Genomic DNA, 16,235 nt, shown 5'->3' on the forward strand with positions numbered 1-16,235 from the left:
CCAGAACAAATAATGTTTTTAAATGAAACTGTTCAACAGACATCTTGTCTTGGCCTAGCTAAGATAAAAGACTTGAATAAACCGTCAATACCTAAGCCCACACCTGATAGTAATAGAACTACAGATGAGGAGGTAGACGTAAATTATATTTTACAACAAATCAGAACTAATCCTGATTGGAAAAAATGGTTAATCTGGCCCACAGATACGAATAACTGTCAAGATAGATCACTGAAGAAAACAAAAGGGTTTACAGTAACTAGGCCAGATCCAAAATATATCCAGAGACAACATCCAGCGATAATAACAACTTTCAGTGTAGGAAAACTGTGCCTTGAGTGGCTATAAAAATCTGCACTCCCAGATATAAAACAACACTTACCTTTATTTAAAGATGGCATTGATTTGAGAGAATTCTTACTAGGACCTTGCAAACAACGTCATAAACGTTTCATATACGCCGGTATTTAAGCTGCTTATAATGAAGCATGGAAAGTCACACAAATGGAAACTGCAGAACGAATACGAGAAATTGATCGTATTAATTTAGAGAAAGCTCTCTCTGTAGTTGACAATGGGTTAATAACTCTGTCATCCAGAATTTATTCTTTGGACAGCATTGTATCCTCTGCCATAAACATAATGGAACAAGACTTGCTCATGTTACAACATGGACAGTCTCAATTGCGTGCTATAATGTTGCTAGGCTACCGTTACAAAACCTTCGTTCAGGCTATGTGCCTTGGCATCTAATCAACAACACGTCATTGTTTACTGGAGTTAACCTTACAGATAAACAAATCTCTTTGGCACAGAGGGGAGCAGACCATACGGTGCTGAGCATAGAAAAACTGGAAAGATTACCATTAACCGTTTCTGAGAAACCAGCCGTTGAATGGATAATACATGGCACCATCACGATACCAGTGACGATTTTCCAGTTTCAGTATTGCTTAAATCACATACCAGCAGGCCTGTATGAAAGGTTGGGTAAACAATACATGAAGTCGACCTGGGAGTTACCATACACACACAAATGTTGGAGTGGGCAAAAGGAGGCATTTGTTACTGGTAAAAATTGCAAAACCACATGAGCAGTACACTTTTGTGTCAGGGTATTAATTTACATGGAGCCTGCGACGGTTCTTCAACCAACTTATCGTGCCACCTGCAGGCTTCCCCGGCAGCAGTGATAGATCCAATTTTTAGGCAGCTTTCCAATGGAAGCTACATAATGGTGAATGATCACAGCTATTGTGGAATGATGCCAGGAATAGCATATCTAGTTAGTGTGTCAGCCAGGGTCACTTCCTGTATGCAAGTATTGTTTACTAAAACTAAGACAGAAGGGGAGTCGCCGCTATGGCCTTCACTGAACATCTCTTCCATACCAATTGATACTTTAAGCAGAATGAAAGCCATTCTTTTACAAAAAACTGTGCCACTGACCTCGTCCAGAGGAGAAACATCACTTACAACGCAACTTTTACCACGCAGTGCCTTTACATCGCAACTTTTACAACGCAAACCATTACAACGCATTGCGCTGGGGGGCGCTCTAGGATAGGGAATAGGTTAATTTACTATCCAATAACCTTCCCTAGTGTCCACGGGGACTGGAGTTGGAATAGTAAATTAAACTATTCACTATCCAGCGCCCAAAAGCACTATGCGTTGTAATAGTATGCGTTGTAAAAACCGCGTTGTAAAAGCATGCGATGTAAAAGCATGCGTTGTAATGTCGTACATCCCGTCCAGAGAGACGTATGATCTGCAAGTTGCAAGGTCCTCTGCGGAGATACATGCCTTATCATCAACAAACTGCCCCATACATTTTGCAGAAATGTTAGTTCGTATCTTAAACATGTCTGATACCAGTGGTATTGTACATGTATTTAAGATGATTTTTTTCGGGACTGTTAGCACCCTTTGAAGCAGTCCTTGGCATTTTTTCTAACTTCGTGCACTCTGTGTTCGGCGGCCTGCCTCTCGTTTGGGACTCGTAACAGGGATACTATTTTTATTCCTCCTGCTCCGTTATGGCAAGTCCAGCCACCAGCAATACCCAGATTACCATGGAGAACACTCTTCTAGCAATGCAGTATCATGAGCGCATAACACAGATTCTGGGCTTGGCGCGTTTGAGAGATCTGAATACCACGTGGTTCTTATCGTTCAGACCAATCTGGCAAGATTGCATCTTACCTGTTCCATGATGCCTGCTTTGTGGAGAGGAATGCGTGTTGGATATTTGTCTGACACTTCCATCAGCACTGCCAACGGATGTTGACGCTTTGCTTGGTTCGGAAACGGCTCATGCATTGTGATTTCCCCAGCGGCTACTAATCCTGATGATGGCATTCATTGAGGTATCATCCGGCAATTCCAGCTGAGGGTGAGATACGTGGACCAACAGGCACACAGGTACCATCTACTGCGAACATTGCTAATGAGACTGACGCTGACGGCGATGCTTCTCATCTGTGTACGATTGATCTACTTAATGAAGTGGTTCAACTCTCACCTACTGTGGTAGGCGATTTCTTTGCCAGCTTAGAAGATTTAATGTTTTCTCCTGACACCGAGAATAACTTTTGAAATGATCACACAGCGTTCTATCAACTTTTAATTCGACCTTCGTTTTTCAAAACAAATACTTCTAACTTTGGAACTCTATTTTTTCTATGATTTGATTTGACTTTTTTTTCAAAAAATGAACTTTGGCACAAAGTAATCTGCTTAAAGTAGAACTATTCTTAGAGAACAACAATTCTTTGAATACTTCCAAAAAACAATATTGGCCTTATCCACAAACCTAAAATGGTTAAAATATATCCTGCTATGGGATGGTCTCGATTTTTTTTTCTGTAATTGAGAGCCATTTCATAAATGAAATTTTCGTGATTCATTCAGTTAGCATTGCCAATGTCATATTGTATGCTTACGCTGAAATCATTGCTTTTAAATGCGTACAGTACAAATGCTCATTTTATGTGTACAACCATTTTCAAATGCATTTTTATGTATTTTTGGGTGGGATTGTAAACACCTGCTTTAGATATGTTTTAGTGCTTCCATTTATTAATGTCGAACATAATAAAGTGGAATGGGTGTTGTACAGCATTTTAGGGCCCTAGTGTAATTTTCCATATTCATGCCCTTATATAGATATAAATCACCATGTCCTTATATAGGCATAGAAATAATAAACATATTTAGACATAGCCCATGCAGTCCAAATACGGCATGACTACTTTCACTAGTTCCAAAAATCCACAATGATTTCTTGGAAAACTCGGCTTCAAGAGTTAGGGACTTCCCCTTGCTTGAATATTGATTTGTCCAAGAACTCATGGAGTTTTCAAAGAACTGAGACTCTTTGATGACGTTATTATGTCCACCTTTACGTCAAACTCGGCACCTTCAAGGTATAAATATGACCACACTTGCCCAAGCAAACACACGGTGGTTTGGAGCAGTTTGACTATCTACTTGCCCGACGCATCTCGCTACAGAAAGTGCTGAAGGATGCCGACCCTCCAGCAGACGTACTGAGAGAGACGCTGTCTTTTCTCCTGCTGAGAAATCCAGCTCCAGTGTTTCCAAGCTCCGTTTGAGGGGTGTTGGGAAATAGAGTCCTGAGACAGAGAGATACAAGACCTCCTTCATTCTAAACCATGGTAGGGAGCTGATTAGACCCTAAGAGAAATCTTGGATAGATTCTTGGCAAAAGAATACTAAACTTATGCTGCACCACACTTACTTCTTCCCTCGTACTAGACTTAGGTTAGGTACATCGGGCTAGGCATATTTTAGAAGCATCAGTTGAGTACTTTTAGTCTTTATTTATGTATTTTATGGCTTAGAAACCATACCATGCTTTTACAGTATTATTTTATAATACTCTTCTTGATGTACGCATTATACTTTACAGCCAGTATTACGATTGTAGCAGTTCATTTCTACTGCATGAGAAAGAAGACTGTTCAATAAATACTTTTATTGAAAACGCCCGTCTCTCTATTTCTCTGCACCTGTCAGGTCCCCCACTAAAACGTTTTCAATCCAACTGAATCTCCAGCCTTATCAGAAAGCAATGGTGATTGCTGCATTGTCCAGGCTATGTAAACAGCCTGGGGCACAGAATCGAATTAAACATGGCGGCAAGGAACCCCGTAAGAGCAAACAGGTCAGCGCTCTAGTCAAAACGGCAGCCTTGAGTGATGCAGGCGAAGCGCGCGGTAAACTGCGCACTTCACCTGAGCTGTGAGCGGAGCAAGAGGTGTATCCTGGCGTCGCGTTAGTTTAGGGACAAGAAGAAACGCGTCGCGAGTTTCAAAGAGAAAACACCAGAGTTCGTGAATTCCTAGATAACAGTAAGAACGTTCCTTTTATTATTGACGAAAAGTTTACCTTGAATTTCTGAACTGCGCAAGCTCGGACTCCGAGCCATTTCTATAGCGAGTGCGCAGTGTTACCGTAGGCCACCTCAGAAAATACAGAGACAGCACAAATATATATACAAATATTCTGAGTATCTTCATGTAGGAAGGCTTTCTGAGAGTTTACGTTGTGCTTTCAAAGGCTAGTTATCCTAGGTCTAGCACAGTAGTGGAGGCTTGAGATAAACAAGTATAGTTATAGGGTATTCACTAGCTGAAGAATTGTTAGAGTCTCTCATAGACCACATACACGGCAGTGAGTCAACTGTAATGTTAATAGCGTTCAGCTCCTGGAATTGCACATAGACAACAGTGAAGTAACTGTTGTTAATACGAAGGTTTTCAGGTGAAGAAAAAGAGAAATACTTACCAAGACTTCAGTTTTCTATTCTGTAAGTAAAACCTGAAGGAAGAAAAGATAAAATTAGAATTAGAGAAAGAACATTTAATAATACCTATTCATTACATTATAGAGCATCAGATAAAGAGTAGAAGAATACTGAAGTTAAGAAGAGAAAGTAAAGGCACACAGCTACTGAGTAAGTTCAGAGGGCAGACAGAAGAATAGTACAATTAGGAAGAAAAGAGTAAAAAAAGTGATATACATGTATTTTATTTTTCAGCACATTTAAAACAGTAGCGCAGAAGAAAAAGAAGCTTTTTCAAGAAGAAGAAGAAAATAAGAAGACATTGTGTGCATTCTCTTCTCTGTCCATTCCCCTTTCCCCGTTGGGGCTCTACTGGCTACGCATTTATATATTGTGTGTGGCTGGGGAGTCCTGAGGAGGAATTGGGAGCCTGCGTCGTTCTGCTCCTGTGTCATTGGCCAGCAAGAAGAAAGAAGAGCTGGTTCTGACAGCACCTCTGGTGAAACGAAGCATGCCTGAATGACTGAGTAAAATATCTATCTATTGTTTCCACGACTCTGAAGATACATTTTACCTTGGGGAAACAAAGTTGTCATGTTTATGCGGTTGTCAGAAACGAATCCCTTCTTGTGAATTCAAGAACGTTTCTAGTGACCTCTGAGCTAACTGGCACTCACAATTAAGTTTAATATATTCGATAGAGATCAAGTAGACATAAGTCCTACGTCACATCTATAGGATATATTTTTCCAATGCGCAAAGCCTATTGGAAATATAGGAACTACACTACAGTAGTTCAGGGTTACCACTCTTACAACGCTGGCCCGGGTGAAGTTCTGTGAGCGAACCCTTCGGACCAGTCATTGCGCTCTGCGATGCTGCCTTGTAGCGATTCTCCTGGGACCTTTTTTGCTCCATTCCTAGTTGTAAACAGGTTTGAGTCCTTGATCTCTTTGGAGGGAGTGTACTGACTGCCCAACTGTGAAATGCGACCGAGTATGTCAGTTGAAGAACCTGGGTCAGAGGGTGATGAATTTTAATTGAAGCAGAGTGACCAACCATGGTTTTTATCGTGGAACCTCGCAGGGCTGTATGTAAAAACACTCTCCAATCACACACACACTTACAAGGGGGAGAAGAGAAAAAGAGACGACGAGGTGCTGGTTCCAGATATACGACACATTAGAGAGTATCGATTAGATGCCGTGATAAAATTAATTGTCTGGAACAATACTCTGCTCTATGCCACATATTGACCATCTTTGTGTGGCATACAACAGAATAACCTGTATTGATTGAAGAATCTGATGCGCAGTCTCGTGTGGCATTTATCCTATCTTACTTAAGTGGGGATGCAGCAGCTTGGTCAATGCCTTTGGTCACCAGAAACGACCCTGTGCTATTTAATTTAGATGACTTCAAGAAAGAATTCATGCGAATTTTTGATCGTCGGAAGGTGTCTCAAGCTACAGATAACGAACTTTTAGAGATCCGACAAGGTAATAGAGAGTTAGTGGCATACTTGGCACAATTCAATAAGTTGGTGTTAGAGACGGAATGGCCTGAAAACAAACGAGCCGCGGTGTTTTATCGGGGACTAAAAGATGAATTAAAAGACGCTTTAGCACAAGTCCCCAATCGCCCAACTGAAATCTCCGCTTTGGTGGATCTAGTGTTGGAAATAGATTTTCGCCAGAGTGAGAGAAGGGGTGAGAAAAAACGAGATTATCGACCAATTGTACCTCGCTTTGATAGAGCCAGATATGAATCACATAAGGAATCAGATGCCAATCGCGGAGTTGAACCCATGCAAATTGGAACTATCCGTGGACCTCTTACGAAAGAAGAAAAGGAAAAAAGACGAAATAATAAATTGTGTCTTTATTGTGGAGGAAGTGGGCATTTTGTTCGGGATTGCCCCAAAAAGCCCAAGACACAGTCGGCGGAAAACGCCCAGCGCCGCCAGTAGATGGAGTTGGACTGGTGGGTGCAGAAATAAATTCAGCTCCCAAGAATCATGCTTTGGCCAATACCTTACAATCAGCCGCCCCTCATTTGGTGATAACTGTAACCTTGAGTTATCGTGAGAGTCGATGGGAACAGATTGCAGTAATGATAGACTCTGGAGCTACGGGAAATTTCTGTGATTTGCGGTTTTCTGAGAAAATTGGATTGCAAGCCATTCGTAAAGAGAAGAGCGAACCAGTTAGGGCCGTTGATGGTACCAACCTGTCATCGGGCCCCATCGTGAGTCATACGGAACCAGTGCAATTAGAAACTACAGAGGGGCATAGTGAAATCTTACAATTCAATTTAATAGATGCCCCTCAATTCCAATTGATTTTAGGGTTACCCTGGCTCACAGAGCATAACCCCACCATAGATTGGGCAGCGAGAACGATAACCCTGAACTCAAAATACTGTAAGGAAAATTGTCTCCAAAACAAAAAGAACGGAGTCGATAAATCACCAGCATATCATTTGAGTGAAAATGAAAATTCAGTCTGTGTTATAAATACAGTGGTTTTGCCTGAAAAGTATCAAGAATACCAGGATGTCTTTAATGAGGTTGAAGCAAAGAAATTACCTCCACATAGGGAATATGATTGTAAAATCGACTTGGAACCGGGGGAGAATCTTCCATGCAGCAGGACTTATGCTTTGACCGAACAGGAAGACAAACATCTGAAGAAGTATCTGGCAGAATATCTAGAGAATGGATTTATTCGGCCTTCACAGTCTCCAGTCTCTTCCCCCTTGTTTTTTATTCCAAAAAAGAGTGGTGAATTGCGTACGTGCATTGACTACAGGGCAATAAACCGGATAACAATCAAGAACCGTTATCCATTACCTCTAATTTCCACTCTGTTGGACCAGGTGAAGGAAGCTAAAATTTATACAAAACTAGATTTGCGAGGAGCGTACCATCTGGTCCGAATCAGAGAGGGAGATGAGTGGAAAACGGCTTTTAGAACTAAGCAAGGTTTATTTGAATATCAAGTGATGCCGTATGGATTATGTAATGCACCAGCAGCATTCCAACATTTTATTAATGATGTACTGAAGGATTGCATCGATCAGATAGCAATTGTATATATTGATGATATATTGGTTTACTCCACTGAAGTAGAAACACATGAAGGACATGTCAAAAGAGTACTACAAAGGCTTCGCGAAAATGGTTTATTTGTCAAACTGGAAAAATGCGCTTTTGATGTAACCACAGTCGAGTTTTTGGGATTTGTACTTGCTCCAGGAGGTATCACCATGGATGAAAACAAGATAAAGGCTGTGGTTGAGTGGAAATCTCCTACATCAGTAAAAGAAATCCAAAGCTTCATAGGATTTGCCAACTTTTATAGAAGGTTTATTCAGAATTTCTCGAAGAAGTTAATTCCAATAACACGTTTATTGAAGAAGGGAGTTCCTTTTCAGTGGGATGCGGAAGCGGAGGCAGCATTTTCACAGTTAAAAAAGGATTTCACCACTGCACCCATTTTGCTGCATCCAGATCCTGCGGAACCATTCTTTGTAGAAACCGATGCATCAAATCTGGCCTTGGGAGGGGTGTTATCACAGAGACACAAGACTACGGGTCAACTCCATCCAGTGGCCTTCCGCTCTCGCAAATTAACACCCCCAGAAGTAAATTATACCATCACGGAAAAGGAGCTACTAGCCATCAAAGATGCCTTTAAGGAATGGAGACACTATTTAATGGGAGCTCAGCATATGGTAACAGTATATACAGATCATCGAAATTTGAAATTTTTAAAATCAGCCAGAACCTTGACCCCCCGACAGCTACGCTGGTCCTTGTATTTCTCTGAATATGACTTTGTCATCACTTATCGACCTGGAGCTCAGAATGGAAAAGCTGATGCCTTGTCCAGATTAGAAACAGACGGAGTTAAGGAAGAGATTCTAGAACAGGCAATCATACCAGCAGAGAAAGTGATCAATGCTGTATTACAAGAAACTGTGGAGACTCGAGAGAAATCGGATATCTTGAGTAGTAAAGAAATGAAGAGTTGGTTAAAAGAAGATTCCAGGAGAGAAATTCGAGAAGGTCTACCTTATCACAACGGAACATTATATTTGCCCACTCCAGAGATGCAATTGAAAGCTTTAAAAGAATGTCATGATAGTATTTTAGCAGGGCACAAAGGCATCAACAAGACTAAGGAATTGGTACGCAGACGGTTCTGGTGGCCAAACATGATCAAGGACATACACCAGTATGTAGCAACATGTGAGACTTGTGCAAGAGGAAAATCAGAAAGGAAACGTCCGCAAGGTTTATTACACCCATTACCCACCCCTCCTTCCCTTGGCACACAGTAACCTTAGATCTAGTGGTAGATTTGCCCTCTAGTCATGGTTATGATACCATTTTAGTTTGTGTGGACGCTTTTACTAAGATGGCACATTTTGTACCTTTAAAAGGAGTGCCCACTGCCAAAGTGTTAGCAGAAGCTTTCAGTCAGCATGTAGTTCGGGCACATGGCATACCAAAAGTTCTAGTGTCAGATAGGGGCTCTCAGTTTCTGTCTCATTTTTGGAAGGCGTTCACTAAGTGTTTGAACATCGAGAACAGGTACTCGACAAGTTTCCATCCTGAGTCTGATGGTCAAACAGAGCGCACCAATCAAGAACTAGAACAGTATTTAAGAATGTGTCTATTAGAGCAGGAAGGAGATTGGCCAGATTATCTTTGGGCAGCAGAGTTTGCACACAATAATGCTATAAATGTTTCCACCGGTTACACTCCGTTCTTCTTGAATGCAGGCAGACACCCGCAACATTCTTTAAATTTCCAAGAAGTAGAAGTTCCAGCAGTTTCAGATTTAGTAGAACACTTGACACAAGTTCATAGTAGAGCCATCCAAAATTTAACTGTAGCAAAGGCCAACTACAAACACTTCGCAGACAGAAGAAGGAGAAAAGAACCAGAATTTGTAGAGGGAGACAAGGTTTGGTTAAGTACAAAAAATCTCAGACTAAAAGGGGTTAGAAAATTCCAACCACGATTTATTGGGCCTTATCCAATTGAGAAGAAATTAAGTACACTAAATTACCAGTTAAGATTACCCAAGAAGTTGCGAATACACCCAGTCTTCCATGTTTCTTTACTAAAAAAGGTAGAGCCTGAAGTCAGATTAAATAAGATCCCTAAACCAATTCAAACTGAGAAAGGAGAAGAATTTGAGGTTCAACAGATTCTAGATTCTAAACTGCAGAAAGGGAAGCTATATTATCTGATAGACTGGAAAGGTTATGGTCCAGAGGAGAGGTCTTGGGAGCCAGAATCTGAAGTAAATGCTCCTCGATTAATAGCAGAATTTCACAAAAGATTCCCAAACAAAATCCAGAGGAAAGGAAGACCTTTGAGGGGGGGTACTGTCAGGTCCCCCACTAAAACGTTTTCAATCCAACTGAATCTCCAGCCTTATCAGAAAGCAATGGTGATTGCTGCATTGTCCAGGCTATGTAAACAGCCTGGGGCACAGAATCGAATTCAACATGGCGGCAAGGAACCCCGTAAGAGCAAACAGGTCAGCGCTCTAGTCAAAACGGCAGCCTTGAGTGATGCAGGCGAAGCGCGCGGTAAACTGCGCACTTCACCTGAGCTGTGAGCGGAGCAAGAGGTGTATCCTGGCGTCGCGTTAGTTTAGGGACAAGAAGAAACGCGTCGCGAGTTTCAAAGAGAAAACACCAGAGTTCGTGAATTCCTAGATAACAGTAAGAACGTTCCTTTTATTATTGACGAAAAGTTTACCTTGAATTTCTGAACTGCGCATGCTCGGACTCCGAGCCATTTCTATAGCGAGTGCGCAGTGTTACCGTAGGCCACCTCAGAAAATACAGAGACAGCACAAATATATATACAAATATTCTGAGTATCTTCATGTAGGAAGGCTTTCTGAGAGTTTACGTTGTGCTTTCAAAGGCTAGTTATCCTAGGTCTAGCACAGTAGTGGAGGCTTGAGATAAACAAGTATAGTTATAGGGTATTCACTAGCTGAAGAATTGTTAGAGTCTCTCATAGACCACATACACGGCAGTGAGTCAACTGTAGTGTTTATAGCGTTCAGCTCCTGGAATTGCACATAGACAACAGTGAAGTAACTGTTGTTAATACGAAGGTTTTCAGGTGAAGAAAAAGAGAAATACTTACCAAGACTTCAGTTTTCTATTCTGTAAGTAAAACCTGAAGGAAGAAAAGATAAAATTAGAATTAGAGAAAGAACATTTAATAATACCTATTCATTACATTATAGAGCATCAGATAAAGAGTAGAAGAATACTGAAGTTAAGAAGAGAAAGTAAAGGCACACAGCTACTGAGTAAGTTCAGAGGGCAGACAGAAGAATAGTACAATTAGGAAGAAAAGAGTAAAAAAAGTGATATACATGTATTTTATTTTTCAGCACATTTAAAACAGTAGCGCAGAAGAAAAAGAAGCTTTTTCAAGAAGAAGAAGAAAATAAGAAGACATTGTGTGCATTCTCTTCTCTGTCCATTCCCCTTTCCCCGTTGGGGCTCTACTGGCTACGCATTTATATATTGTGTGTGGCTGGGGAGTCCTGAGGAGGAATTGGGAGCCTGCGTCGTTCTGCTCCTGTGTCATTGGCCAGCAAGAAGAAAGAAGAGCTGGTTCTGACAGCACCTCTGGTGAAACGAAGCATGCCTGAATGACTGAGTAAAATATCTATCTATTGTTTCCACGACTCTGAAGATACATTTTACCTTGGGGAAACAAAGTTGTCATGTTTATGCGGTTGTCAGAAACGAATCCCTTCTTGTGAATTCAAGAACGTTTCTAGTGACCTCTGAGCTAACTGGCACTCACAATTAAGTTTAATATATTCGATAGAGATCAAGTAGACATAAGTCCTACGTCACATCTATAGGATATATTTTTCCAATGCGCAAAGCCTATTGGAAATATAGGAACTACACTACAGTAGTTCAGGGTTACCACTCTTACAACGCTGGCCCGGGTGAAGTTCTGTGAGCGAACCCTTCGGACCAGTCATTGCGCTCTGCGATGCTGCCTTGTAGCGATTCTCCTGGGACCTTTTTTGCTCCATTCCTAGTTGTAAACAGGTTTGAGTCCTTGATCTCTTTGGAGGGAGTGTACTGACTGCCCAACTGTGAAATGCGACCGAGTATGTCAGTTGAAGAACCTGGGTCAGAGGGTGATGAATTTTAATTGAAGCAGAGTGACCAACCATGGTTTTTATCGTGGAACCTCGCAGGGCTGTATGTAAAAACACTCTCCAATCACACACACACTTACAAGGGGGAGAAGAGAAAAAGAGACGACGAGGTGCTGCCGTCTATATCCATAATTGAACAAATGTATGTTAAAATTAATTTCGAGCTGATTATTGGTGCACAGCATTAAAACAACAACTGCTTCCTAGTGTTGTTGCCATGATAATTGTTTTACCTGAACGATATAACATTTACACGACACTGCATATTGCCATACTATTGGGCATTAGGCTTCACGTGCCTAGAGTGAAATGCACATTACTCAAGATTGAGCCAATTTAAAGGAAATATCAACTAGTCTTACTAAAGACTGTTCTGTTTGGGTTTTAATATTCTTTGCGTTTGTGACTGAAGTCATTTCTACAGCTTTGGCAGGCAGGAACTTTGTATTCGGGCAGTGTTCTCGCTGAGGCTGGTTCAGCGGCTGTTGTTGTCCTTGAGAATTCAAGGGCCTATAATGTATTGGAGTGTAAAGAGTTATAAACTTTTAAGTAATGTTTCTCTCATTTTTCCAGAATTCGTTGCGTGGATTTTTGTTTTAAAAAGAAAAAAGAGGATGCTATTGTAGGGCTTATGTTTAAAATGAGCAAGCTCTGCTTCCAAAGTACCCCTTGGTATGAGGGCATTGCGGACAGAAATGCTGTGGTGGAGTGTGAGCAACTTTGGGTCGTTTTTTAAGGGATTAAGGGAAGAGACATCTCTAGGTTACTGTCTCCTGAATGGTGTGTTAGTTTCCCTTTGCCTTTGTGGATTGCTTGCTGGTGTAGCATGTCCAGGTATTGTGTATAGTTGTGGGTTCTGTTTGTGTTTTTTCCCCGCGCATTGCGCATTCCTGGATGGATGTTTCTGTCGTCCAGTGTTCAGCACGTTTAGGGGTTTCTAGTGGCCAGTTATGCACAGCATTTTCGGAGTTAGTTTGCCTTGTGTTGCATGAGTACGAGTAGTGTGTAAGTTGTGTGTGATGGCTGATGTCGTGTATTTGCTTCCTTTTGCATTTGTCCTTTTACAAAAGGATGCATCTGTCCTGCTCCTGTGCGTGCTAAGAGTCGCCGGCCTCCTTGTCCCTGAAGAGCCGTGATGTCATATGAGTTGTAGCTGTCCTGTTGCATTAGTCTCACTTGGTCAGATCTCGTAGGGCTGGGCTAAAAACAACACCAAAGCTCCTGGTGATGCGCATTCGATGACTGTATCTTATGCAACTGACCTCACTAACTGGCACCTGTAAACATTCTTTGGTGCTCATCCTTTCGCATGCAGCCAGTCTTGAACAATTATGTTTGAATTAAAGGCGCTAGGCTTGAAGGGAGCGAAAGAAGGTTTAATATTTAAGTAAAGATTGCAAATGTCATGTGACGGGAAGTAGTGTGTGCATTAGAATGCTGGCCTATTTATGCAGTATTTTTCCTGAAAAGTTCAAAAGTGAACTACAGTTTTTTAAAGTGTACATTTGTACACGTCGGTCTTCTTTAGATGTACAGAAATTAAGGAGGCAGTGCCTAATATGCCAGGCATACTAAGAGTGGCTTGATGGCGAGTACATGAGCACTCCATGACCGACCATTCGCTGGAGTACGAATCCACGGTTTTTCTTGTTCCTGCATTTTGAACATTTTCCTAATTGCATCAAATTTCTGTTTTTTGGGGGGTTTAAAGGCAAAAGGTGTTTATTATTTCCGTCAAATGAGAGTGCCAAGAGCCTGTTCTCTGAAGTACTTATCAAAGGAAGGGGTTACAATATTTTGACAGCAGTGCGAATCTCCACATTCAAAATAACACAATAAACGTTCAAAATAAAGTTAAAAAATGTTTGATTATGAAATGAGGGCAGTCACAACCATTTATTCGGTTATTTGGATTTATTTTTAATTTTGTTGGTGCATTTATGGTAAAATGCGTTTTCAAAATAAACCAGAGTACATGTTAGACAAGAACATGTGGGTCTAGATTACTAAATATTACTCAAAAGAGCAAGATGCACTTACACCTAGTTTGCACTTATGGACAATAAAGTCTCTTTGAATGTATGATGTTACAAAGCATACATTTACAATGCATGCCTTGACAACACAGTTTTTACATTGGAACATCCTTTACAACGCACTCCATTACATCGCATGACACTACATTGCATTTTTAGAAACTACCTTTACAACTCATTCCATTACATCGCATTATACTTTTACAACGCATACCATTACAACGCATACCATTATATTGCATTTAAGGTAAGTATTGGATAGTATATGGGTAAAAATTACTATCCTAACTCCAGGGGGTGCAATAGTAGGGTAAGTGTTGTATAGTGTATGGGTAAAAATTACTATTCTAACTTCAGGGGTTTCAACAGTAGGGTACGTTTTGGATAGTGTAGGGGTAAAAATGACTATTCGAACTCCAGGGGTTGCAACAGTAGGGTAAGTGTTGGATAGTGTAGGGGTACTATGCGTTGTAATGGTATGCATTGTAATGGTATGCGTTGTAATGCCTGCATTGTGGTGACATGCGATGTAGTGTCATGCGATGTAGTGTCATGCGTTGTAATGCCTGCATTGTAGTGACATGCGTTGCAAAGAATGTTGCGATGTAATGACTGTAAGTGTAGTGGGATGTAATGGTTGCGTTGTAAAGGATGTTTCCCGTCTCTTTGTGAGCCTCTTCAGCAATTCTCCTTGCACGAATAAACAAGCAGTGAAATTACAAATGGGCATTCCCTCCCTCATGCACACGATTATGTAGTTCCAAGGAAGTAAAGGAAAGTCTTTCCCTTTGTAACTATACCATATTAGTGTACCTTCTTTTTTTTCTCTATTTCTTTTTCCTCATCTCCCACGAAAACTGACATTCTGCATGCTATAGACTTATAGCGAAACGAAATTCTTTATTTTCTTTGAGGTACTGAGGATAGTTGTAATCCATAGTTAAAAATGGTGTACCTAAATCTGTTCTGTTTAAGCTTGGTCATAAAAGTTCTCTTTCCTTTTCCCTAATATTCTTCTGTTTTCCCAATTGTTCGCTTAGATTTTCAGACTATATGTGATAGATCTGTTATATTGGTTAGGTTCAGATTCTGTTTTATTCTGCTCTTTATGATTCACTGTTAGGTGTGCTATCATTAGTAGAGTGTTTTCTGAATTAGGTTAGGACTGTTTTCCAATACTTCACAATCTAAATAAATCATTCTCTGGCACTCACACCAGAGTTCGCAGTCTGTCCATCAGATGGTGATGAAGGAAAATGGCTCCCGGCTCCCCAGTCAAGTTCCAAGGGACTACTGCGGCTGGATTGGCTTGCACATGTTTCTATAGCATCCCGCTTTCCAGTGGTTTTAGCTTAGTCCATTCAACTTGGCCAATTTGACTGCCTTCGCAGCACGGTGAGTGGCCCTTTTCTCTTTCCACTTCCCCTTGGTAGCAACTTCTTCTTTGCAAACCCTCAGGATGATTTCTTCTTGAAAACATCCCCATCCATAACTAGTTTTTCCTTCTGCAGGTCTCTTTTGCTGACAGCACAGTGTCTCCCTCAGGCTTTTCCATGTCGGGTTTAATAGGCTTCGTCTCCCTCCTGCAGCCTTCCTTTCCTTTGTTTACCTCTGCAAGTGCTTCGGCTTCTGGTAACCTCATATCCTCTTATCTTGGTTCAAGGTCATGTGTCTATCCACACCTGAAAGATAAATATTCTCTATCACATGTACATATGCAGGTACACAGGCAATACAGCCCTAGAAGCATTAACTAGCATGCTGTCGTCCAAGAGGAGGAACACAGTTAATGTGCCCCTTACGGTGCCATTTGGTTGTTGGCAAAATACATTCCAGTGGCCCTCCCACTGTTGAGGAGGAATACTCCCTCAGAGTAGGCTTCCACATGGTATGTCCCTGGAAGCAATTTTTTTTTTTTAACTTTTATTATGCTTTTTTAAGCCAAAGAAATTAGATCCATAATAGCATAATTGACTTACATCATCACCTATAGTGACACATACCGTAACAATTTGAGTGCAAAATATTCAGAGCCTGCAGGCTACATCGATATATATTAACAAATGATGGCCAAACAATCTTTTGCACCATCAGAGCATTGTACTTGAACCAGCGTCGATAAGGTGTATTACACCATGAACCATTAGGGTGAGGGGGGTGTTGTAG

Source organism: Lissotriton helveticus, chromosome 2_1 (genome assembly GCF_964261635.1).
Source record: "Lissotriton helveticus chromosome 2_1, aLisHel1.1, whole genome shotgun sequence".
Classification (NCBI taxonomy): Eukaryota; Metazoa; Chordata; class Amphibia; order Caudata; family Salamandridae; genus Lissotriton; species Lissotriton helveticus.